Source organism: Mirounga leonina, unplaced genomic scaffold (genome assembly GCF_011800145.1).
Source record: "Mirounga leonina isolate KUSES-001 unplaced genomic scaffold, KU_Mleo_1.0 Mir_173, whole genome shotgun sequence".
Classification (NCBI taxonomy): domain Eukaryota; kingdom Metazoa; phylum Chordata; class Mammalia; order Carnivora; family Phocidae; genus Mirounga; species Mirounga leonina.
In genome coordinates, this window is record NW_023270447.1 from 18,109,119 (window position 1) to 18,135,659 (window position 26,541).

The window sequence follows — 26,541 nt, forward strand, 5'->3', positions numbered from 1 at the left end:
ACTTCAGGAAAATAGTAGTGATAATAATAATAATGAATTTTTATAGAGTAATTAGCTAATTACTGTGTGCCAGGTCCTGTTGAAAGTGCTTTATATGTATTACCTCACTTCATCCTTATAACTGTCCTAGGAAGTGTAGGTACTTTGTTTATCCCCAGTTTATAAATGAAGAAACTGAATACAGACAGGTTAAGTAACTTCTTCAAGGTCACACAGCTGGTAAGTGGCAGATTTAACCATGAACCTACTTAGTCTAGGTCTTTTTTTTTTTTTTTTTGAAGATTTTATTTATTTATTTATTTATTTGACAGAGAGAGAGACACAGCAAGAGAGGGAACACAAGCAGAGGGAGTGTGAGAGGGAGAAGCAGGCTCTTAGCAGGGAGCCTGATGCAGGACTCAATCCCAGGACTCTGGGATCATGACCCGAGCCAAAGGCAGATGCTTAACGACTGAGCCACCTGGGTGCCCCTACTTAGTCTAGGTCTGATGATTGAGCCTTTAAGTCTCTACACTATGAAGGGAGTATTGATCAGAAGCATGTTTAAAATGAATGATAATGTATTTGCTGTGTGCTGTGTCATCTTGAAACCACAAGTAAACCACTAATTTGCTGAGTCCCTCTAAGTGCAAAGAACAGTACTAGTCAGTCCGGGTTATACAAAGAAATGTAAGATTCATCCCTTCCTTTGAATCACTTGTGCTTTAGTTAGGCATATAAAATTTCACCATATAACAAAATAATCAATATATTGTAAATACCAAACAGAAGCCAGAAGACCTCAGAGAGGTCAGAAGGGGAAGCCCTGGTGGTTGGAGTAGCTATGGAGGGCTTTGTGGATGTGCTTGATCTTGAGCTCGGTTTTGAAGGCTAGCTAAGTGAAGGCCATCTAGAAAGGCAAAGGCTGGTTGACCAGATGTGGAACAGTGCCTAGCACAGTATATGGCACGTAGGTGCTTGATATGTTTTTAAAGGGTAGATGACCTGGAGAATTGGTAAAGGAATAGGCCAGGAGGTCTGTTTGGAAGGAAGGATGGGTGTAGGTTGCGGAGGGCCCTAAAGATCAGAACGAGAGTTGTGGATTTCATTTTGAGGTTTGGATTTTTCTTCCGTTCCCATGTAGCCAAAGGCATATACTGTTTAATCCTAGAATCTGAACTGTGGCCTCAGAAAATGAGGCTGAGAATATGGCTTCTTTGGCTTCAAAGACAACACTGCTTGGCATATTGACCAACAATTTATCAAGGGCTTGCTCTCTGCCAGCTAGCTTGTTTTGTTTTTATAAGACAACCCTATGAGGTGGGTGTTAGTATTACCATAATTTGCATTTTACACACAAGGAAACCGACTCAGTTTGGTTAATATTTGTATAAAGTCCCATAACTAATAAGAGACAGAGCTGGGACTTGAACTCAGGCAGTGTGGCTCTAGAGTCCAGCCCATCCACCACTCCACTGGAGCCTCTGTGTAGGAGACCCTCATTGTGGAATGATTGAAGCCCTTCACTTGACTGAGTAGTCACCAGTAAGTCATTCTGGAACCAGATTAAACTCCTTTCACCTTAGAAGAGACATATATAAGTCATCAGAATGGAAGGACCCTCAAGTAATGGGTCTTCTGTATTTGCATTCTTACTTCACTGACATGACTGTGAAGCTCTTTTGTAGGGTTCTTGGTAGCAGAAGGAGTGAAGGCTATATAAAAGGCCTCCTTTAGATATGTAGCCAGGGAGGGCAAAGGACAGCCCAGCACATAAAATTAACTCGAGTTAGGACAGTAGGCCTGTTCTAGCCCCATGGATTTGGCTGGGTCTTTAGCGAAAGCCTTTCCTTCTCCATTTGTGGTTGAGCGTGAAGGAGGCAGGGGTCAGCAAGCTACATCCCAGGGTTAGAGGTTGCTTTAATAAAACCCTTACTTGTGGGCGCCTGGGTGGCTCAGTTGGTTAAGCGACTGCCTTCGGCTCAGGTCATGATCCTGGAGTCCCTGGATCGAGTCCCTGGATCGAGTCCCGCATCGGGCTCCCTGCTCAGCAGGGAGCCTGCTTCTCCCTCTGACCCTCCCCCCTCTCATGTGCTCGCTCTCTCTCATTCTCTCTTTCTCGAATAAATAAAATCTTAAAAATAAAATAAAATAAAATAAAATAAAATAAAATAAAATAAAATAAAATAAAATCGCTACTTGTTCTCCCCTCTCTTTTTCCTGGTTTATTGTGCAGCGTGTGGGTAGGGAGGGCCCTGCTGTTGGTGAACAAGAGCTGTGTAAAGACCATAATGCCTCCTGGTTCGAAATTATCTTAGGTTTTTAGCACCTTGTCTTAAATCCTGTAATCTCATGGGCGCCTGGGTGGCTCAGTCAGTTGAGCATCCAATTCTTGATTTTCACTCAGGTCGTGAAATCAAGCCCTTTGTGGGGCTCCATGCTGGGCGTGGGGCCTGCTTAAGATTATCTCTCTCCCTCTCCCACCCCCCTGCTGTGCTCTCTCTCTCTCTCTGTCTTTTGAAATAAATCAATAAAGTCTTAAAAAAAATCCTATAATCTATCTAAGAAAAGTGGGCAGTTTAAAACATAAATGCTCCTGTGGGCTTAAGGCTCACTAGTTTTCACTTTAAAAATTGTTTGGCAATACATCTTTTTTGTTTTTTTTTTTTAAAGATTTTATTTATTTATTTGACAGAGAGAAAGACAGCCAGAGAGGGAACACAAGCAGGGGGAGCGGGCAGGGGGAGAAGCAGGCTCCCCGCAGAGCAAGGAGCCCGACACAGGGCTCGATCCCAGGACCCTGGGATCATGACCTGAGCCGAAGGCAGATGCTTAACGACTGAGCCACCCAGGCGCCCCTGTCAATACATCTTTAAAAAATACTAACTTCTGTCTCTGAGGCCTGCCAGAGTTAGGTAAGGCTGTGTTTCCAGGAGCCTTCATTTTGAGAAAAAAGAGGCACACGCAGAGAATTCAAGATCAATTTGGTTGGAAGGGACAGGCTTGCCTGCAGTCCGCTGGTCTCTTGTGCCAGGTCCAAGGGGCACTGCTGAGGTGAAGTCTGCAGGCACCCTGCTGGCCTCAATGCTGGTGGGGTGTTGGTGGGATGGCCGTTGGCCTCATTCCCTTGTTGCCATTCTGTGCCTACATGCATCTTTTTGGAGGCTTGCCCACAACCTGCACACACATTTCTATTGAGCAAACACATTTCTTTTCATCTTTCCCGAGTGTACCTGGAGTTCCAGGTGTCGTCCACAGGAAAATAGAGATGCTTTTCGTTGGAGCTATTTTCTTGCTAAGAAAGCTGTGAACTCTGTGCCCATGGGATGACAAGCAGAGCTATCGGCTGGTTAATACTTGGTTTGGCATGGGACAAACTGGCAGCCTTGGGGGGAAGCTAAACTAATGGGAATGTTCTTTTATATCTATAGTTTCCAAATGCTCTTATACCTACTATTTCATTTGATTCTCATAGCAGTCCCCTTGGGGGTAGGCAGGTACTGTTTTCATCATTTCCAGAATGGGGGTAATGGGACTCAGAGAAAGTAATTTAGAAAGATGATTCAACTGTCTGTCAAATCAGAATCCAACAGCCTTCTGCAGACAGACCGTACCGACAAGTCTTAGGGTCTTTTTGATGCGGGGCTTCCCTTAGTACCTCCTGAAACTGCTAGGCAGGTACTGTGCTGGGCACTTTACACCTGTCAGTTCATGTGATCCTCACGGAAAGCTGGGAAGGTCGGTGACTGTCATTATCGCTGTGTTTGTAATTACTACTGCTGTCACCACTCCCGCTACTATTAACATGCTAGAGGGGACTGAAGCTTAGAGAAGAAAAATGTAATATATCATGAGAGGCAAATCAATTCCAATGAAAGTTAAAGTGGTCCTTTATATCTGGTCATACAGGAAGTAGCTGGCCAAGGGGTTCGTGCTCTTCCTATCCCGCTGCCCGAAAGGAACTGGCACTCTTTCCCCTGGACTGGCCATTAATGGCCAGGGGACTGCCGAGGTGGTTCTTCGATAGTTTTCTCCTCTGCCTACTGAGTGATCAGAGGCTGTGTTTCATAATGGCAGGAAGGCGGGGAGAGTGCCATGGGGGGACTGCCACTGGGGAATGTCAAGACTAGAGGAGGGACAGACTCGAAGATTCAAAGCACATCCAGCCAAGGCCTTCTCTTGCCAATACTGAGTCTCTGGGTCCAGCTAGTTGATTTGGCCTGTGATTACTATTGTTTTTAGGTTGTTACTGTAACCACCTTTGTATTTTTTTTTTTTTTAAAGATTTTATTTATTTATTTGACAGAGAGAGACACAGCGAGAGAGGGAACACAAGCAGGGGGAGTGGGAGAGGGAGAAGCAGACTTCCCGCTGAGCAGGGAGCCCGATGCGGGGCTCGATCCTAGGACCCTGGGACCATGACCCAAGCCAAAGGCAGACGCCTAACGACTGAGCCACCCAGGCACCCCAACCACCTTTGTATTTAATTGCTCTCTTGGATACATAGGGAGGAGGTGTCAGTTGCGATGCCATCTGGGTAACCAGCTGTGCAGAGTGTAAGCAAGATGTTCACCAAGAACATGAGTAAGACTGTACACAGATTTGATGTCAGACAAGTGGACAGACGCCAGGTTCTCTCCTTTGCATCCTCATCCTAGACTGTGTCATTGCCACGCTGCTTTTTGGATCCCTGATTTATTTGGGTTATTTTAGGGCACCAGCAATGGTCTGTTTTATAAACACTGATCAACATTTCCACCAGCACAGAGCTAGCTGTATGTGCTTTCAGCACGGTGCCAACTTTCTATTTATCTTAAAGAGTAAAGAACTGTATTCAAAGACCCAGAGTGGCTAGAGTGACCTGAATTTAATGTTGTGTTTTTTGGGGGGAGACCATGCACACACAAGCATGATGGGGTCCCTCCCTGCTCTGTGTTTTTGCATAGAAACAGTAAGCCAACATGCATGTGCTCACACACACACACCAAGCTGGGACATGTAGCAGTCGTCAAGAAAAAAATGAGTTTGGGGCGCCTGGGTGGCTCAGTCGGTTAAGCGGCTGCCTTCGGCTCAGGTCATGATCCCAGGGTCCTGGGATCAAGCCCCGCGTCGGGCTCCCTGCTCAGCGGGAAGTCTGCTTCTCCCTCTCCCACTCCCCCTGCTTGTGTTCCTGCTCTCGCTCTCTCTCTCTCTGTCAAATAAATAAATAAAATCTTAAAAAAAATGAGTTTGTTTCTCAAAGAGTCCCTTGCCCTGCATGGACTTGGGTGTGTGTTGGGGGCTTGGGGGGTGGGGGGAGTGGAATAGGATATGATGTCTAATACAGCTTTTTTTTTTTTATTTGCAAAGGCGGTTTCCTAGCAGGTAGTTGGGTAATCAGCTGTGCATAGCATAAGCAAGATGTTCACCAAGAACATGAGTAAGATTGTACGTAGATTTGATGTCAGACAAGTGAACAGATGCCAGTTTTCTCTCTCCTTTGCATCCTTATCCTAGACTGTATCTTTGCCACGCTGCTTTTTGGATCCCTGATTTATTTGGGTTATTTTAGGGCACCAGCGATGGTCTGTTTTATAAACATTTCCACCAGCACAAAGGATCAACATTTCCACCAGCACAAAGCTAGCTGTATGTGCCCACACAGCTGTTAGACTGCTCAAAGCTTATACTTTCACACATTGTGGATATAGGAAATGAGGCTTTCTCAGCTTGTTGCTTTGATAACTAATGCCTCCTACTCTGGGGCTACCTTGAATCACTGATAGAGCTCCGTGCCCCCAGTGCTGGTTTTGGAAGTGTTGTAGGAGCAGGGAGTGTTCCGGGAAGGGTTCCAACGTGAGGCCCTCTATCAGACAGCCCTGGACACAGGAATTGGGGCATCAAAGTGCTTGCCCCTCTTGGAAGGTTGGCCCGGACTGCACTGTATCCATGTGAGCTCCTGGCTGACTTACATTTTTTTTTTTTTTAAACAATTCTCTGCCAGAGTGTCCTAAAAAAGATTTATTTTGAAGTCCAATATAGTCATATTTTTGTTCTCTGAGAGGACACTGTAAATCAGGCAGAATTCTAGAGGGCTTAAAAATGCACTTGCTCTCAGAATGTTCCTTCCAAAGACTAGGCAGGCAGGTGCTCTGGGGACTGAGGCCTAGCTATTCTCCTGCCCTATCCTGCCAACTCATAGCAATCTTAAAACAAAACAAAACAAAACAAAACAAAACAAAACCCCCAAGAACCAAAACCTAGAGTGGAATGTGGAAAATCTTAATGCCTCCAAAGGAAAAATTGATTTTTTTTTAAGTTATTCTCTCTGTTGGCAATGAAGGGAACTATATAGTGATAAGTTGTAGTTACGGCAAAAGGAAAAAATTCCCGTGTAATTGCTTGAAGTTCTTTGTGTTGCTTCCCTGTGTCCTCATATGCCTGAATAACTTAGTCCTAGTCTAGACGATAGACCAGAACCCTCAGGAGTAACACCTCCCTTCCTCCCTACGCTTCTGCCCCATCGGGGAGGATGCTTGGGGAGCACCAACCTCCGGGGAGAGCAGAACACCAGCTTCCAGAGCTGCGCCCTTGTTTCCCTCGGTGACAGCACCGAGCTGCTACAGCACTTGGCTCTGCAAGCGCTTCCAGCGGGATGCACATGCGCACGTCCGCACTGCTGTTTGGATGCCGCGAGCTGAAGCACCGGGCCGCTTGGCTCCCACTTGCCCCTTTCTTTTGATTTAGAGGAGAGCACCATTGATCATTTCCCCTTTTCTTTCTTTATTAAAAATATTTTTTAATTTATTTTTTAAAAGGTTTTATTTATTTATTTGAGAGAGAGAGAGAACACAAGCAGGGGGAGTTGCAGGCAGATGGAGAAGCAGGCTTCCCGCTGAGCAGGAAGCCCGATGTGGGACTCGATCCTGGGACTCTGGGATCATGACCTGAACTGACGGCAGACTGACTTAACTGACTGAGCCACTCAGGTGCCCTCTTTTTTTTTTTTTTTTTTAAAGATTTTATTTATTTATTTGACACAGAGAGAGAGCGCATGAGCTCTCCTTCTCCACTCATGCTCTCTCACTTTTTCTCTCTCAAATGAAAAAACGAAATCTTAAAAAAAAAGAACTACTAAAACAGAATCTGTATGTTAACTAGATCCTCAGATGATTTGTATGCACATTAAGATTTAGATTTAGGGGGCGCCTGGGTGGCTCAGTTGGTTAAGCGACTGCCTTCGGCTCAGGTCATGATCCCGGAGTCCCGGGATCGAGTCCCGCATCGGGCTCCCTGCTCAGCAGGGAGTCTGCTTCTCCCTCTGACCCTCCTCCCTTTCATGCTCTCTGTCTCTCATTCTCTCTCTCGCAAATAAATAAAATCTTAAAAAAAAAAAAAAAAGATTTAGATTTAGCCTAATGTTTGTTTATAAATTCCAACTCTAAAAGCAAGGTGGGTATACCCCGCTCTCAGGCAAAACCACTGTGAATATCCGTATTATAAAACATATTTCGAAGTGATTATTTTCTTCAGAGAAAAAACCTGCCGTATCAACCTCAAACTTAATATGTAGTTTAATTTATAAAAATGAGTTTACACACAACACATTTATTTACTGTATAAAGATGGACACAACTCTACTTCTCTGAAACACTGGTTTTGTTATGAGAAGCGTTATTGCAAAAAGTTTGGTAAGACCCTCAAAATCCATAATCCTGAAAAAAAGACCACCGAGGGAATGAAAAGAATGAGACTTGGCAATGAGGAGAGTAAGTAAATCAGGAAGAGAGGGTCCAGGCTTTTAAGACTATGATTATTCAGGAACAGCCATTCTTAGGGCAAAGAGATTTTTAGATGGTTTATTTTAAGATACAGCTTTCACTGGTATGTAGAAGTGATTATCTTTACTAACATTAATGGCCTAGTGTTCCACTGATCGGAGATAGAAGTCTTAATTCTTTCTTCCCCTAAAGGAACACATGAAAATCACAAAATCATTCTTGATTTCGTAAGCATATTACAGCCAAGGGCCTTCCCTTCTAAAATCTGATCCTGGCCACCATCATTTTGCTCAATTATCACAATAGCCATCAACCAGTATCCCCAAATGCACCTTTGCCCAACAGTCTATTCTCAACATTGCCGCCACAGGGATCCTGTTAAAACATCCTTCAAATCATATCATTCTGCAGCTCAAACCCTCCAGTGCCTCTGTCTCACTCTGGGTAAAAATTGCAAGGCTATATGCAACCCCACACCTGCCCCCAGTTGGCTCTAAGTCTCCACTCTAGCAGCCACCTGGCCTGCTTACTACTTCTACTACTTCTTTTTGTTGTTTTTTTTTTTAATATTTTATTTATTTATTTGACAGAGAGAAAGAGAGAGAGAGCGCACAAGCAGAGGGAGTGGCAGGCAGAGGGCGAAGCAGGCTCCCCACCAAGCAGGGAGCCCCATCCGATCCGGGGCTCAGTCCCAGGATTCTGGATCACGACCCGAGCTGAAGGCAGACTGAGCCACCCAGGCACCCCTGTTTTAGTAGTTCTTGATGTGTCACAGACTATACATTTTTTAACAGGTCCATATAATGTCGATGCTGCTGGTCTGCAGATCTCATTTGAACGCATAGATCATCTGTTTTCTCAGTGCTCTAATTGTAACACAGAACCTGCAAACACCTTCTAGAAAATTCTTACTGTTGTAAATGGGAGTTTGGTTTTGGCTTGCTTTTGAAATAGCTATCTTGAAAACCTTTCAGTAAACTCATTTGGGTCCAAGGGATTCATGTGCTGGAGAGGAAATTGGTTTGAGGGAGTGAGTTCCTCAGAGACCTTGAACTTTGAGCTCTGAAGCCGTAAGTGTGGTGCACCCGTAGAAACCAGGTGCATCTTTATTAGCTGGGGCTACACTTCAACATAATCATCATAGTTATTAAAGAAGCAGTTTTCCCCCGGTTTTCCCTTTCATGTACCTCTTTTGTCTTTTCGCATTTCTTGCCTTGTGACTTAGTAGACCAAGGTGGGAAACTTGTGTTGATTCAGTGAGCCTGGGGACATTGGTATGGGCAGCTAGGCTCAGGAGACTCTAGGTGATGAAGGATGGTACCAGCTGACTGGAAAAAAGGGGGAGTTGAGGTAGGTTAAAAAGGGTGTTTAAAAAAAGTTAGCGTTAAGGGGCGCCTGGGTGGCTCAGTTGTTAAGCGTCTGCCTTCGGCTCAGGTCATGATCCCAGGGTCCTGGGATCGAGTCCCACATCGGACTCCTTGCTCAATGAGGAGCCTGCTTCTCCCTCTCCCACTCCCCCTGCTTGTGTTCCCTCTTTCGCTGTGTCTCTGTCAAATAAATAAATAAATAATCTTAAAAAAAAAAAAGTTAGCGTTAAGGGGGGGCACACCTCATTTCTGCTGCTGCTATTTTAGTTTTAAACTCTGGCTTCCTCACTGATTCCTATTTAATTCCTATTATCAGACTCCAAGCTAGAACTTTAAAAAATTAACACTTTTCAGGAGTAAAAAAATTTCCCAAGTTGTTATTGATACTTACTAAGCACCTTGATACCATATTTATTTACTACTTAATTTTAAAGATCTTACTGCCTTTATTCAATGATTCATGAATTGGGCAGCATCCCATTTAGCAGACAGAAAAGAGCTCCAAGGAGCTATACAAAATGACAGGGGAGAGCGGGACAAGGAAGTTTGTAGCGGTAAAAGGTGGATTGGTTGTAGCAAGGTCACTTCTTCAGGGGATGGCGGGGGTCTGTCAGGCATATTACCTCAGTAGTGCTCTCCAGGTAATTCCTCATTGACTAGTTTAATGTTCTATTTCTGGGAGAGCTGAAACTGTGATTCAGTCAGTTGGTGATGTGGGGCTTAGCATACATAACTCCATTTGAGCCTGTTACCTTGTTTTTAACAATCCCTTCCTCCCCCTATGATCACTCTCAGCCTGAGAAATACGATCAAAATTGACAGCACGAGCACCTCTCCCAACTACACTCTGAAGCTCTCACAGATTCTGCTGACCTTCTGTGTGGTATTCATTCACAGGTCACAGCTTCGGGTTCATGTTCCTTAAGTTGGTCATTTTCTCCATTTCCTTTCTCACTTTCTGGGAGATAATTTGCTTGGTGGTTAGTGGCTATGAACATGCATTTAAAGTGTTTGAGAGAATATAACACACTAGGGCGATTATCATGATTCTTAGAAACCAGGTAATTCCCAGTGTCTGGAGTGTACCTTGGAGCCGTGGTCCCCAGGACCCAAACCAATCAAAATCAAATAAGTCAAAGAAAGACCCCATTGAAGGAGTCACTTTCTTAAGCCAAGTGGCTTGTCCAGTGTTTTTTTTTGTTTTTTTGTTTTTTTTAAAGTAAACTCTACCCCAGCTGGGGGTTTGAACTCACAACCTTGAGGCCAAGAGTCACATGCTCTACCAGCTGAGCCAGCTAGACACCCCCGTCCAGTGATTTCTTGTAGCTGAGTTTCACCTTTCCCAAAAGTGTTAATCCAGGTGCAGCAAGTGCAGTTGGCCACAGCAGAGACACCTCCTTGTTCAGCTAAACGATAATCAGTTACTGGATAAGGTCCAGGTTATTGTCAAGAACAACTTTGGCCAGAGAGTCTAGGGATTTTTGTTGAGCAGCTATTACTTTAGCAGTAGATTCTGTGAGATTTAAGAGTTAAGGAGCTGACACCGTATGTATTAAAAACTGGGATAAGACACAGAGAAGATTTAACCTCTGTGCCTGAAAAGTGGTCTTTTATTTTTTTTTATTTTTTTTTATTTTTTTAAAGATTTTTATTTTTATTTATTTGAGACAGAGAGAATGAGAGACAGAGAGCATGAGAGGGAGGAGGGTCAGAGGGAGAAGCAGACTCCCTGCCGAGCAGGGAGCCCGATGCGGGACTCGATCCCGGGACTCCAGGATCATGACCTGAGCCGAAGGCAGTCGCTTAACCGACTGAGCCACCCAGGCGCCCTGAAAAGTGGTCTTTTAAAATAACTTTATTTTGCCACTGGTTCGTAAGGTTTTCTGATTTGCTTTCTCAGACCTCATCAATGTCATGGTGGAGGAGGGCAAGGTTGTACAGCTCCAGAGCTCGCCACAAGCCCCCGGTGGTGGTCGTTCTGTTTTTGAAATTGGACCAGAAAAATCCAGAGGAATGCAACAACATTTTTACTTTGGGCCCCCTGCTAGCTTTTTTCTGGGCCTCCCAAAAATGTGTTTATTTTGTTGGCCATGCATGTGGAGCAGCCTGGAATTCTGTGTGGCATTAGATAGTGAAAAAAATGGAAAGATTTCCCACATGATAGAGGTTATGGGAGTGGACTCTGTTATTGAGAGAAGGGAATTTGGGGGTGAGATTTATATTAATATTTAGTGTTTAAAACTATTGTACTTTTTTTTTTTTTTTTTTAATTTGAAAACAAGTCTTTGGCAGGGGGTGGAGGTGTGGAAGTATGGACTAGAAGCAGTACCAAACTTTTCAGTATCAAATTAAGCATTTTCACTCATTAGAACAAAAAAAAGTCTTTACAATGAATGAATTGTCTGAACTTCAATACCCTGATAATTATATAATTTGAGAGCAGTGTCTGGCATATTGTGAGGGACCCTGAGGGCCTGACCCTAGCAGCGGCACCTCCCCCCTGCCACATTTGTCACCCCAGGATTGTCTGCAAGGATGGCTTCACTGTCACTGGCCAGGTCCCAGCCTGGCCCTCTCGAATGCCCAGCAAGTCTGTGTCCTCTGTTTTGCCACGTTTAATTAGCTCTGGAAATACACCATCAAAGGCTGTCTGGCAGTGGTTCATTAATGGTACGGGGTGAATTCAAAAGCACTAATTAATTGTTTTAGATTATTTGCAAAGCCCATGCTGAAAAACCTAATGCCTGTAGGAGAAAGTTGGCAGAGAGGCTGTTCAGAGATTAACCTGGACCTTATCCAGCTCAATTGCCTTTTGGAGTTGGGCCAAGAGGGGAGTTGTTTTTCTTTTTGGAGAAGTGCTTGTGGCCACATTGTTCCCTAAATTCCCAGTTTACTGCTCCAGGCTCTTGGCTGATGGAGCTCTTATGGACCTTGCCGAGCTAGGGAACTCAAAGAGCATCTTCTAGAAGTTTTGTTTGTTTTTTGTTTTGTGAGAGAAACACAAATAAATACTTCCCAAGGGCCTCTTCTTAGGGAGAGGAAAGGGAGCTCTAGTTTGTTATGAAATAATTCAGGTTTTAGTGTTAAACGTTCAAAGGCACCAAGATCAGGCCTTAAGTAGTACCCCACCCTTCCCCCACCCCCCAAAAAATAAAACAAATCAGATTCCTCATTTCCTCTGTTTGGCTGGCCTAGGACGGCAAATTGCTACTGCATTTGGAAAATGGTGTTAAAAAAAATCTCAATCTGAAATCAAGTGTGTGCCAATTTAAGTTCAGGATATACTGTATGAAGGAAGGGGGAAAATAGGCTTGCATTTCATATTTTGCTACATTTGACATATCTTATAAAATAATAGTACCTAGAATTAGCTCGGCCAGATGAATCTTAGGAAGGTAATGGAAGTCCCTGCCCCTTAAAGATGAGAGAGATTTCTGGGCCAAGGGCTGGTGCCGGTGACTCTTGGAGCAATGTAGTCAGTTGAAGATGAAAGTAGAGAAGAGTATTTCAGACATCTCAGAGCCAATCGGGTATTATTAAGGGAGCTGTTTTCTAAGCAGTATATAGCACTGTTTGAAAACACCCCTCCAGAAATCTTTCAGCCCCTGGGTCTGGCCCTGCCTCCTACTGACAGACCTCAGTGTTTTTTCCCCATCCTTCTGGGCTTGGGCAGCTGTGAGTCAGTAGTTAAGTACAAATCCCAGGCCAAGTCGTACTTTATTAACATGATTCAGGAGAAAAGAATTCTAATGAAAAATTTCAGAGGCCTGTGCTAGGCTGTTTCATGATATTGTCAGATCTTCCTGAACTCAAGGAAGGCCCAACAAAATCTATTATTTCTGTTTATTACTCAACTTGGAATCTGTTGGAAAAATCTTACATGAAAACCTCAGGAGAGTGTGTTCTGGTTGAGGAATTTATTCCTGAGAGCACAGTGGCCTCTGTTTACTCTGTCTGAGGCTGGCTGTCCTGATACCTTGAGCAACCTGTCTTCTCCTCAACCAGCAGACCTAGACTAACAACTCTGGACTTTTAACCCCTTTTGCAGATGGCTCCCAGGCAACTTGATGGAGTTGATAGGAATGCAGATCTCAGAGCTGTGAGAGAACATGAAAGATATTTTTAAAGTTGGCAGTAAAGCCTTTGAACCAATAAATGACTATGAGGGTTTTTTTCTGCCTTATTTTTTTTAGTCTCATTGCATGTTTATCTTAGAAAGTAATTTTGTGCCACAATGTCAAGACTTACTGGTATTTCCCATATAAATTATAAGATATCATGAATAATGTTACAACTAATAGTTAAATTGATGTCTTAAAGATTTTCTTTAAAAAGATAAAACAAAATTTAAAGTTACCCTAAAATAACCATGATTATTTATATTTAAGTATATTTGAGTAGGAGAGGAAAGGGTTACGATTGCCATTGAGAGAATGAAAAGTACACAGAATCTGTAGTGTCATGTGTGTTTTGTCATCCATGAACATGGTATACCCCTCTATTTGTGTAGGTTTTCCTTAATTTCTTTCAGCACTGCTTTTTGTAGTTTTCAGTAGTTTATTTTGAAGACTATAGTATGTCCAGATGTGAACATTATTCATTATGCATGACTGTTTCATTAGAATTAGGTTTGAGAACCTCTATTTAGAGCTATAATTCTGTCTTCTTCAAACAACTCTTTATTAATAATGATGAAAACTAATTCTTCCTCTGGCCATTTGGCGAGTGAACTCAGGCACAGATAACTAAGACTGCTGCTGAAGTGAGTTATTGACCTGGATGGCTTTGCTCTAAGTTGTAGGAACTCAAGAGTTCAGTGTGTACTTAAGAAATGTGTGTGTGTGTTTTTTTAAAGATTTTATTTATTTATTTGAGAGAGAGAGCACGAGCAGGAGGAGTGGCAGAGGGAGAGGGAGAGGGAGAAGCGGGCTCCCTGCTCAGCAGGGAGCCTGAGGACGCTGAGCTCCATCCCAGGATGCTGAGATCATGACCTGAGCCAACAGTAGATGCTTAACCAACGGAGCCACCCAGGCACCCCAAGAAATATGTTCTTTACCTGAGGCTCAAACTGGTGTTCCTGACCAGGGGATAGCCATAAGATCTCTTCACTGAGGTAAAATGAGTATCCTTATTCCTTTAGACTAAAGGTCAGAGTTAGGGGCAATATCAGAATCCAAAGGCTGAAAGTTGTGTCCTTTTGCTGGACCCTTGGGTTTTCCCAGCAGATTTTTGCTAGAGCACAGTCACTCTGGTGAAGCTTTATTTGAGACTTGTAACTAAAGGATTTTGTAGAGATTTTATGCTCCAAATGTGAGGAATGCCTGTGGACTTTACCAGAATGAATCTGTTGGACTATTACACTTTTATTTAGTAAAAGTAATTCTCCAGCACAGTGTTCATTCTTGACAGAGATTGTGTGGTAGATGTGACCTTGGGCTGTGGATTCAGACACAGGTTCAGGCTCAGGTTTTGCTATTTGCAGGCTGTATAATCATAGCCTCAGTGTCCTCACATAAAAAAAATAGAGATATCATCAGCAGTATCTACCAGACTGTGTTCTGGTAATGATTATAAATGAGATAATGCATATAAATCAGAGGGTCATGTTTATTTTATTTTATTTTTTTTTAAGATTTTATTTATCTATTTGAGAGAGAGAGACACAAAGATATCAAGAGAGATAGAGAGAGCAGGAGCAGGGAGGAGAGGGAGAAGCAGGCTCTCGGCTGAGCAGACAGTCCGATGTGGGGCTTGATTCCAGGACCCTGGGATCATGACCTGAGCCAAAGGCAGATGCTTAATCGACTGAGCCACCCAGGCGCCCTGGGTCGTGTTTATTTTAAATGAAACTATTAGAAATAGTGTTCTTTGAAAATGTTAGCATGGTGAACATATTTACCCAGTCCTTTAAGTTATAAGTCTTATTATTCAGACATATATTTGGTTCAAAAATCAGATGTGATCATGAAATACAATTTTGCAGAAAAGACAGACTCTGTCAATGATCAATTTCTTTATTTTCCTTATGTTCTGCTTAAAGCAGTACAGTGGGAGCACCGAAGTGGTATAAGGTGTGTGATGAAGTTGGGAGGAGGTTGTCAATAAAAAGCTTTCTTTTTTTCTTGTTTTGGAGATTTGAGTTTGAGTCCCAAGTTACGACTTTCAGAGCTTCTGTTGCCTAATCTATAGAGTACTGCTAATTACTCTTAGTCTGTTGATTGTCAGGAGAATGAGATGCATGTTGGGCTCCCTGCTCTGCTCTCCGTCTGCCTGCCACTCTGCCTACTTGTGCTTTCTCTCTGTCTCTCTGTCAAATAAATAAATAAAATCTTTTTTAAAAATTTAAAAAAAAGCAGCCAGCAGTTTGTGGCACGTAGTAGGTCTTTACAAAGTTAATCCTTATTTAGAGAACCTGTATATTTGGGAAAAGAAAGAGAGCTGAAACAAACCTAGGATGGGCAGAGTGAGTTTATTGTTCAACTGTGTGCTCCCAACAGAGATAAGGCAGGTCAGGGTATTTCTTTGGGAGATGGCTGATTTGCTGTTGGCTGAGCTAAGGACTCAGGTGGCTTTGAAATGAGCAACGTAACAGCCAAAGGAATAAATCTGGAGCTAGGATGGAGAAGACCTTGCTCCGCTAGAGGAAGTGACTTGGCCTTTAGCTGGAGGTTGGAGGGTAGGCATGAATCCTCAAGAAAGGTAATAGTGGCACTGAGGATTGGGGATGGGGGGAGAGAGGAGAGCCCAGAAACAACAGAGTGAGACCACCTAACAGTAATTTTCCTCATCTGTGTAGTACCTGTGGGCTTAGTTCCACCCTAAACCATCCTACTTAACATTGTAATCCCTCTGAACTCCTGGTATGTCCATCCCTTCTCATTTTGCTCGTTTTTCCCCTCATAGCACTTATCACTTTAAAACATGCTTGTAATTTACTTATTGTGTTTATTATTTATCTCCCCCCACTAAAATATAAGTTCCACAAAAGTTAAGTCAGTTTGCAAAAGCTTTGGTGTAGCTGTTCCGTATATATGAAAATTCTCAAATGGAGGACTTTGCCCAGTGCCTTTGTCCCTGCTTAAATGTGACCTTTCAGGGAGCGGGCAGGGACTGTTCACTGATCAATCACTAGTCCCTTGCACATAGTGGGTGCTTAATATTTATTGAATAAATCAATAATTATAACCCTGTCTCACTCATAAAGTACAGTAAAGGGAAGCAACTTTGCTAAAGTAATAAATCTGAACCTTAATGTATTTTATTTTGGGGGAAGGAAGCGATGTTGGGATGAAGGCTAGCCTGTGGAGACCAGGTGAGGGGTCACTGTCTTCAGATTCTTAGGTAAAACAATGTCTGAGTGACCTGTGGTGGTTGTTTTAAAGACAGGTATTGGATCTGTCACTAGATAATGTCTTTAACAGCAAGAAGCTATTGCCTCTTGGTAAACATTCTGTAAAGCTTAGCCTAAGACTCTTTAGTACTCTTTACCTTGGCTTAAGTAGTGCTGGTATATTTCATGCAGGAGCTGAAGGTTTAACTCTTTAAACCAGTGGCTCTCAAAGTGTGGTCATGGATCTGAGACCTTATCAAGAGTTTGTGAGGTCAGAACTATTTTTTTTTTTTAAGATTTTATTTATTTATTTGAGAGAGAGAATGAGACAGAGAGCATGAGAGGGGGGAGGGTCAGAGGGAGAAGCAGACTCCCCGCCGAGCAAGGAGCCCGATGCGGGACTCGATCCCAGGACTCCAGGATCATGACCTGAGCCAAAGGCAGTCGCTTAATTGACTGAGCCACCCAGGCGCCCTGTGAGGTCAGAACTATTATTGTAATAATTCAAAGTTGTCTTTTTCACGGGGTTGACATTGCAATATTCCAAGAGGAATATTGGAGAAAACAGTTGGTGCCTTAGCAGGGATCGAGGTAGCACTTCACTGCCACACACCAGTTTCGGTTAAGAATGTTTTTGCCAGAGGAATTAAAAACCCTCAAATACATGTCTTTTTCACATTCTCTATGAAATGGGAAGGAGGCAAGTTGCTCTTCTACATTCCAAAGCGCCGTGGCCGTCCTGAGGAAGCACTTGCTCAGTTATCTGAATTGTGAGCTGAACTGGTCTGTTTTCACGGAATACCATTTTACTTGAGAGGACGACTGACAAACGATGGTTATCTAGCCTTCGGTACTTGGCAGGCATTTTTCGAAAATGAACAAAGTGATCCTGTGATTTCAAAAACTATTTACAATCTTAGTTGCCAATGAAAAATTTTATTTTTCATGCAAAAGTTAAAGTTTTGGAAAACTTATATTCATCCCCACGACCATGGCAGTTTCTGAATAGTTAAATACCTTTTTGATGAGATCAATGGAAATATGAACAAATACGATTTTTTGATATCATATAAGAAATATGTCAATATCTGGCATATTTGCATAACTCTGTGAACTGTGATTTTCCAGATGGCCGATACATGATGTTACAAAATCATGTGTGGGTAATAAAAGATCTCGCATCTTGATAGTGCAGGATAAAGCAGTTGATTTTTAAAAACTTTGTATTTTCAGATAGTTTTGGACTTACAGAAGACTTAAATAAATGGTACAAAGAGTTCCCATATGCTTTACTCAGCTTCACCTTATAATAACATCTTATATACCCATAGAACAATTATTAAAACTAAGAAATTAATCTTGGTACAATATTATTAACTGAAGTATAGAATTTGTTTGGATTTCACCAATTTTTCCTCTGATGCTCTTTTTCTATTCCAGGACCCAACTCAAAATCTCACATTGCATTTAATTGTCATGTCTCCTTGGTTTCCTCCAGTCTGTGACAGTTCTCTGTTTTCCAGTGACTTTGACACTTTTGAAGAGTGGCCAGTTGTTTTGGAAAATGTTCCTCAATTTGAGTTTATCTGATATTCTCTCATGATTGAGATTATGCATTATTGGGAAGGGTACACATAGGAAATGTGCCCTTCTCAGGGTGTCAAATCGGGGTTACATTAAATTGATACGTCTTATTACTGGTGATGTTGACCTTTATCACTTGGCGAAAGTGGTGTCTGCCAGAATTCTCTGCTATAAAGTTACTGGTTTTACCTTTGTAAATTACTCAGTATTTTGAGAGCAGTGGATTTTAATGTAACGAGGTATGAAAAGTTTATTATGCAATTCAGCTTGCACATTACAACTGACCTTTTAAGTGATGACTATTTAATGAGTTTAGGTAAAATATCGAAGAAGAACTAGCTAGCTACAAGTATATGAAGAGACTGTTAAGATTTGCTTCTCCTTTCCAACTACATATCTGTGTGAGGCCAGATTTCTTCATATCCTTCAACCAGAACAATGTATCACAGTAAATTGAATGCAGAAGTAGATCTGGAAACACAGCTGTCTTCTATTAAGCTAGTTGTTAAAGAGTTTGCAAAAATGTAAAACAATGCCGCTATTCTCACTAAATAGTTTTATTTCAAAAATAATTATTTTTCATAAAATAATATTTGCATTAGCATCAGTGGGTTTATTATTATTGGTTTTAAATGAATTAAATACTTAAAAAATTTTCTCAGCTTTCATTTCTGTTGTGCTAAATGTTGATGGATAAAACTCATACCAACAAAATCTCTTTGGAGTCCTCAGTAATTTTAAACATAAAAGGATCCTAAGACCAAAACGTTTCAGAATTGCTGCTTGCTAAATAAAAGAAGAGATATCTTAGCATGTGGAGGGGGCGAATCTTGTCTTCTGGCCCAAATGAAGTTTCAGTGAAGTGTTTCACCTAGAAGTCTTGGCCCTGGGGAGGTCGCTCAGTACCTCTGTATCTATTTTTTCACCTGGCAGATGAGAGACATAAGCCTGAGGATCTTCAGGTTTCTTTCAGCTCGCAAATTTTATGATTCCAAATCACTGTTGCTGTCAAAGATGTCATCTTGGCAGCATGGGCATTATGGAGCATTACACATAATTTCTAGAGAGTGGTATTTACAAAGTTAATGACAAAAAGGATCATATCTAGAGGATATGATATAGTAATATTTGTGAGGCAGGGATTTGAGAGCCCCATTCTGACTTTTTAGGCCTGTAAAATTATTTCTTTCAGTGTCACCTTCAAAAAATTGTAGTTTTAGATCTTAATTGGTTTTTACTATACTGAGGTGAAGATTTTTAATTTTTGCTGAATATTTTTTTTGTCAGTTTATGTGTATCACAAACTAAAAAGTGTGTGATTTCCTAGAATTTTTGTGCTATAATATTCTGTGCATATACATGAAACTTCTTTTGTGTGGAGATTTACAAATATTTCGATAAGCCATTTTTCTTTGTTATGGGTTCTTCATATACCACCAAAATCTATATTGAGGCAGGCTAGGGTTGTAATATCCATTATATACTTAAAATCTTTATGAAATTAATTAGTTATTTAGTACTTGTTTTTTAAAAAACTTGATGAAGAGTCCTTAGACATCCTTAATATTTACAAATGTAGACTTAAAAAAAAAAGCCAGCTGGAATGTATTAAGAATCCCAAACTTTGGAACTAACATTTTCCTTTTTCAGTTTAAATGGAAGGAGACTTGATGGCTTTAGTTTTTAAAGATGAAGAAACAAAAGGGAGGGGGAAGCCAGTGGTGTATTGTCCTATTAAGTATCAGTCTCAATCAGTTTTTAGACAGGATCCTGAATTCCTGTAATGTGGATTTTGTAATGGAAACTGCCACAGTTGAGGGCCAGCTCTGTCATAATCACCAATTTGGGCATCTCTGATATTTAGCAGAAATATAAATATCTAATGTAGTGTGTGTTTGTTATACTGTCATAGGAAATTTTGTAATTGATTCTGAGCCAGATTCTTCTAGTGTTTAAGCTACTACTTGGAAATAAGATTTGGAAACTGAACTAACTCTCTGAGTACTTCTACAATTTAGTAAAATACAGCAAATTTAGTATGTATTATATCTAGAAAGGAAATTTATGATTTTCATACATCAGAAAAGCTTCATTCATCACATTTCAAAGGTTCCTTTAAGTAGTTAACTATTTCAGGATCTTTATGTAACACAGTCTAAGAGGAAGATGCTCTCTAACTCCCAACAAGACAGCTTAACAGAGCATAGTGCTTTAGAGCGTAGACTTAAATGCTAATCCCAGGTCTGCCAATAAATAGCTTTGTAACCTCTGTTTGCTTCAGCATCCTCATCTGTAAAGTGGAGGTAATATAATAATAGCATTCATCTCACCAGATCATTTTCAGAATTTAATGAGATAGGACGCTTCACGTGCTCAAAACCTGCCGGGCACTTAGTAACTATGCTGAGCTGTAGCTTTGAGTATTTATGTGTGCTATTAAAATTATTGCTTAGTTAACATGTGGTATATTTTAGGTTGCTTATTTCTTCATGACATCTGAGTTTGTATCTCGTTAGTAACATTATCCTCAAGTAATGTTTTAGGATAAGTTACATCTGGGTAGATTTTACATTCATAAGGCACACTACTAGAGCTCTAGATTTGTGGTATGTTGGTATTTTAAGGATCCTTAGAGATTATCTGGTTCAGCTCAGCCTGGTACATAAATCACCTTTCTAATATCCTGTTGACTGAGCCTCTAGCCTTTACTTGAATTTAAAATATCCCCGACCTTTGGGAAATTCTTCTTTGTATTGTGCAATCCACCTGGCCATAAACCTCCACTCTCAGCCCCTAGTTCTGCCCTGTAGAGTTGCATGGAATTTGGTTAACAAATAACCCACCTGAATGGAGATAGCGAGGTAAAAGGATTCTTGATAATTAAGGGTTGTCTACAAGTGACCAGAATGGTGTAGCGACGGGATTTAAAGGACTTTGCTCCCTGTTCATAAAAGGAGTAAGGCTTGTATTTGTAGGTAGAATTGCTCTGAGCTAGTTGGGTACGCATTTGGCATAGAAATTTGTTCCATTGAGCCTGTGGCGGGGCAGTGAGCCAGAGGGGAAAGGCAGGGCCTGGGTCTCTGGACCTCACTCTATAAAACACCCCCCATGCATTGTTGGATATGTCCTTTCCTGGAGGAGGAGCTTTGTGTTTAAAAGTTTGATCTGCCATATTTTTTTAATTGCCTAAATGGAAGCTCCATGAAAGAAGAGAAGGCTGCTTACCTTGTTCACTGCTTTATCTCTGACAGCTGCAAGAACTTGGGAACTATAGGTGCTCAGTATTCAAATGATGGAATTAACGATTAAACACTTGAATGTGAATCTGTTTTCAATTTAGTGCAGGGAAATGTCACTTTCACTTTTTTTTTGAAACTAGCTCATGTTTAATTGTGACTTTTTTTAAAGATTTATTCATTTGAGAGAAAGAGAGCACAAGCAGGGGGAGAGGCAGAGGCAGAGGGAGAGGGAGAAACAGACTCCCCACTGAGCAGGGAGCCCGACTCGGGGCTCAATCCCAGGACCCTGGGATCATGACCTGAGCCGAAGGCAGATGCTTAACCATCTGAGCCACCCAGGCGCCCCTAATTGTGACATTTTAAAATTGGACAAATGTTTTGACATCTGTCCTCTCCCCATATTTCCTCTCTTTAAAATGACAGGAGAACACCAACCAATCACAGGCTTCATGAGTTTTATAAGTCAACCTCATTCGGTTCCTATTTGCAGCACCCAATTTTCCTTTGAAATACCAGACAGACCCGGCAGTGGCCAGCCAGCAGTACGCTTCAGACCTTCAGAGTTCCAAGTTCAGCTTCTCTGAGCATTAGGTGCTGCAGGGGCACTTGTCCAAAACTGGTCCCTCCCTATAGCTGGGGAACTTTAAATGTACCAGTGAAAAAAGCTTTTTCTCCTACAAGGGGAAGAAAGAAAATCACTCCCCCAAACGCAGCAGATCTGGTTGTGAGGTCTTTCCTCCTGTCCCATCTCTTCAGGCTTGTTTTTTGCAGCGGAGCCAGAGAGACCAAAATCTAACCTGAGTTATAAGAAACAATAGACAGTGACAGCTATAAAGGGAGTGGCCAGGAGCAAATGAGATACTGCTTTCCCTCCTACATCCAATATATGTGCTTCACAGAAAAACAACACAAATAACAGGTCCACAAAATACAACAGCCAGAATGATAAAACCCATTCATCCAAGGGGGGTGGAAAGCAGGACAGGGGGCTGGGAGGGTCAATGGCACAGGGAGGAAAAGTATTCACATCAGTCCAGGCACGGGGGCTGGCAAGTGCCAGAAAAGACCTGCAGAGAAACCTGTGGTCCATTCAGACTCACCAGTGTTAAAAACGCACCCACTGGGGTCAGGACGATTGTGCCTTACATGCACCAGAGACAGAAATCCCAGTTCCTCAGAGAGAAGGGAACAGGCAGAGGGTCCTTGGCTGAGCAGGTCCTGCCTTCCCTGGTGGAGGAGGGGACAAGGAAAAGAGCTCCTATTGCCTCCTTCCAATCCCCCCATCCCCTCTGGATGGCAGGCGACTCAGGGGCCTGCAGCAGCCTTTAGTCTGGCAGGAGACGGATGCGGCGAAGAGAATTTTTCTGCAGAGGGTGAGCTACTCAGGGCGGACTGCAGGTAGACAGTCTTGCGGAAAAGTCTGTTGCTTAAGAAAACCACCAAGGAGAAGAGGTACACCTGGAAAAGGTAGACTTTGCCAGGGGTCTTTGCTTCATTGGCACTGATAATGAATGGAGGAAAGGAGGGAGAAGAGGCAGCCCCTGATGATGTATGAGGACTGCATTGCTGTGAGGAAAGCCAGGGGCAAACCAAATCCAAAGTAGTAAGGCCGGTTCCTTTCTATGTTTGACAACTGCTGGTGCATTTCAGTTCCTTTATTGAACCAATGATACTCAAAGCAGTCCAGTGAGTAGAGAAGGAACATATGCAGAAGACTAACCAGCTGACCGACAAGGTGGATGGGAAGGAGACTCACAGACATGCCCTGGATGAGGGAAAGAGCTTGCGGTGAAAGGTTGAAGAGCATGTCAGCAGTTGTTTTGCTGACACTAGGGAATGGGTGAGGCTTCCTCCCCGATACCTCAAATGCCACATCAGCTGTGTCTTGAAATGAAATGACATTTACAACTTTGCGAAGCACAAACAGAGGGAGCACCCAAAGAGCACTGAAAACTGAGGTAAGGAAGAATTCCAGCTATGACCAGACATCTCTAGGTTGTGATGGATCACCAATAATTTGGGCTATTACTGACTGTAGTACAGGAGGAAACACTTGATAAAACAAGAGACTTCTGCTAACCACATGTAGCTCATGCTCTTGCTTCCTTTCTGTACTCTGGGCTCTCCTGTGCACCAGGACACCGCTTGCCCTTCTTTCACGCTCCTCCTCTCTCTTGTGCTGAATCCGAGCATCTAGCTTTGAGATGGTACAGATGCCCCAGATGGAGTCTTTGATTCCCCTGGTAAGGTCCTGGAGAAGGGTGTTGACACACTCAGCCATCTCTTCACCACCCAAACTACCAACTACACAGAGGACAGAGAAGTGTCTCAAAATCTTTCATCATGAAGGACCCGGCTCCTCTGGCCGCTCCAAACACCTGGCTCTGACCCGCCTGGCCCCTCGCCCACCGTGGGCTGGCTTGGCTCCTCCTGGCTCCCCCTGGCCCCTCCGCGCCCGGCCGCCAGCTCCCAATGGGGCACTCCCAGGGCCTGGGCCGCTGCACCCACGCTGGGCATGCTGGGTCACACTGGGCCGCTCTCATTTTGACTCGTATGTCGTGGCCCATTCTTGGTGCCTGAGCTGAAGGAGAACCTGTCAGAGAATAGGAAATGAGACCTCAGGAAAAAGTATTAATAATAATCTTATGATTATTTGCAACTTTCAAATACATTCAGAAAAAAGTACTTTTTTTCTGTTTAGATAATGTGAAGATTTTCTAGAAAGGAAGGAAAGGTTTCTAAGTTTTTGAAAGGCAGAGGTATATACCATGCTGTCAGAATTGGGTGTTTAAATCAGCTCAGCTGGATGGCAACTTCACACTATAGCCCCCGTGATGTTACATGAGCTTAGCTCCGCTTTTGAGTGCTAATGAAACAAGGTGGCCAGAAATACGCATTGTAAAAAAACCATCAAAATATTACAATGTAGGAGAAAAATGTAGCGAAAATTTAACATAGAAAGTCCAAATAGTTCCTTTTTCTGAAGGCTTTAAAAATTTTTTTTCTTAGGTAATTTGCAAAGATTATTTTAGGTTGTAGAACATATATGTAAAATTAAAATGACATTAGCTGAGAACGTTGCACAGTTAATTAAGGAAATCTGAGCTTCCTTTTTTCTTTGGTGTTTGTATCTCTCTTTAAGGTGCCAGTAGCTTAGTTTTCTATAGCAAGAGGACATGTATTTAGGTCAGAACTCATTTACGTATTCCTTGGTTTATCTTGGGTCAGCATTTTCTCTGGGAAGAAACACCTTTTGATTTGGGAACCAGAATGCTGGTTCCTGCCTTCTAGTCCAGGTACCACCGTCCCTACATCCCCCACACCGCGCTCCACCCCCCGCCCCGGCTGGCCTTGGCTTAGTCACTTTCAGTCAGTAAGTCAATAACATCCTGACTTCGAGTGAGTTACTTAATATCATTCCATCTCAGTGTTTTCAGCTGTAGAATGAAGGCAATTGTATATCTCAAGTTGGTTTTGAGGAATAAATACATAAATAAAGTAAAATGCTTAGAAGAGAGCCTGGCACATAGTAAATATTCCATAGATGATAATATTATTGCCAAATGTGGATATTTTGAAGGTAATAGAGTGGAAAATAGCTTTTAAAAAACCCTGGAAATTTCCCCATACAAATTCCAAGGACTATTCATCATTGTCTCCATGATGACCTTAGTATTTATAAAATTCTTCGCCATTTAAGCCACCTGCTGTGCTTCTGTGCACACTTCCCTGTGGGAGGTGTGGAGTTAATTCCTAAGGTGCTCCATTAATCATGAACTAGGAATGCTCTAAAGAAAAGAAGGTATAAGTACTAACTAGTTAGAAAATGAAATAACTTTGAATTTTCTAAAGCTGTGCCTTTACTTGGAATTTTAACTTTGTTGAATTTCTCTGTAAGTGGATAAAAAACTGTTCCATTCTTAGATTCACAGTGTTCGTAGGCAAAATGGAAAAAAAATCGATAAAAATTGTCATTTTGAGGGGAAAAGTTTTTTGTTTTTTTTTTAAGATTTAATTTATTTATTTGAGAGAGAGCGAGCAAGTGCAGCGGGGAGGATCAGAGAGAGTCTTAATGGACGCGGGGCTTGATCTCATGACCCTGAGGTCAAAACCCTGAGATCACAACCTGAGCTGAAACCAAGAGTGTGATGCTTAACCGGCTGTGCCACTCAGGTGCCCCAAGGGGAAAAGTTGTTTTTTTTTTTTTTTAAATAATCGTCTACATCAATCAAATTCCATGGATGTTGTCTTAATTATCATTTTGTGTCTTCAGAGAACAGAGCAGATTTTGAACATGCTTCCCCCCCACCCCCAGTATATTGGCCATTATATTTAACAGTATTTGGGGGTTTTAAAAATAGAGGTAATTAATTGCAAAGCATTTTGATGTTCAGCAGGCAAAGGAAACACATTACTTTGTGTAAACAGAGGTTAATACGGAGTCTTTGAAGTCTAAATTATTGAAGTATTTGCCTAAGGACAAACTTCTTAACTATTTAAGTTTCCTCTGGCCTGTAATGAACTACATTGGTGGGAATAACACAGAAACATCTTATGTGTGAAACATTTGGGCCCTGTTTGGAAAGTATGATGGATCCAAGTTTTCAGGTTTACCTTTGAGTTACACTGATAAATTAGAAAACTTTCATCCTGTTTTCCTCTCCTTTTTGTGGTCTAATTGGCTCATGGTTGGTAAAGACAGAAGCATATGTTTTTGAGAGAGATAAGCTTTATCTTCATTTTGTTTACATTTTAAATGATCACCGTCTCTGGAACTGGCATTGGGACCAAAGAATGTTTATTACTTCCATGTTAACATGGGGCTGGGTCTGAAAGATGTTAAGTGAAGTTTATGTTCGGTTCTATTCTATGGCTTCCTTGGGCCCCAGCCAAGGTAACCTGGTTTTGTAAGGGCCAAGAGGACCTGCCTTATCATCTCTTTTTTATAGCTGTTTTTGTGTTTTTATCTGAAAGCATCTACCTTGAGGGCAGAAGCTTTACTTTGCAGAGTAAAAAATAACTGTTTCTAATCTTAGCAAGTGGACAATAAGGGGGGTGGCCAGGGGTATACGTGTTTCCAGACACAGTTGTGTTTCACACCTGCCTAGTTGTATTACTGGTCAAGCAGATCTTGTGGCCTTTGGGCAGGATTGCCTTGGAAGATGGAAGCACAATAGGGATAGTTTCTAATTTAGAAAGACCTCTGCAGCTCCAGTCCAGAAGGTTTTTTGTTTTTGTTTTTTTTCTTTTGTTTTTACCTGCACGTGTCAGGTGGGGTGCAG

General features: G+C 42.1%; 1 protein-coding gene and 1 pseudogene across 7 annotated transcripts in view; one reads left to right on the forward strand and one right to left on the reverse strand.

The window, feature by feature from the left end:
- Positions 1-26,541, forward strand: part of TGFBR3 (transforming growth factor beta receptor 3) — a 228,297-nt gene that overhangs the window by 27,129 nt on the left and 174,627 nt on the right. The window lies entirely within an intron of this gene.
- On the reverse strand, positions 22,687-23,540 carry LOC118019152 (annotated as a pseudogene).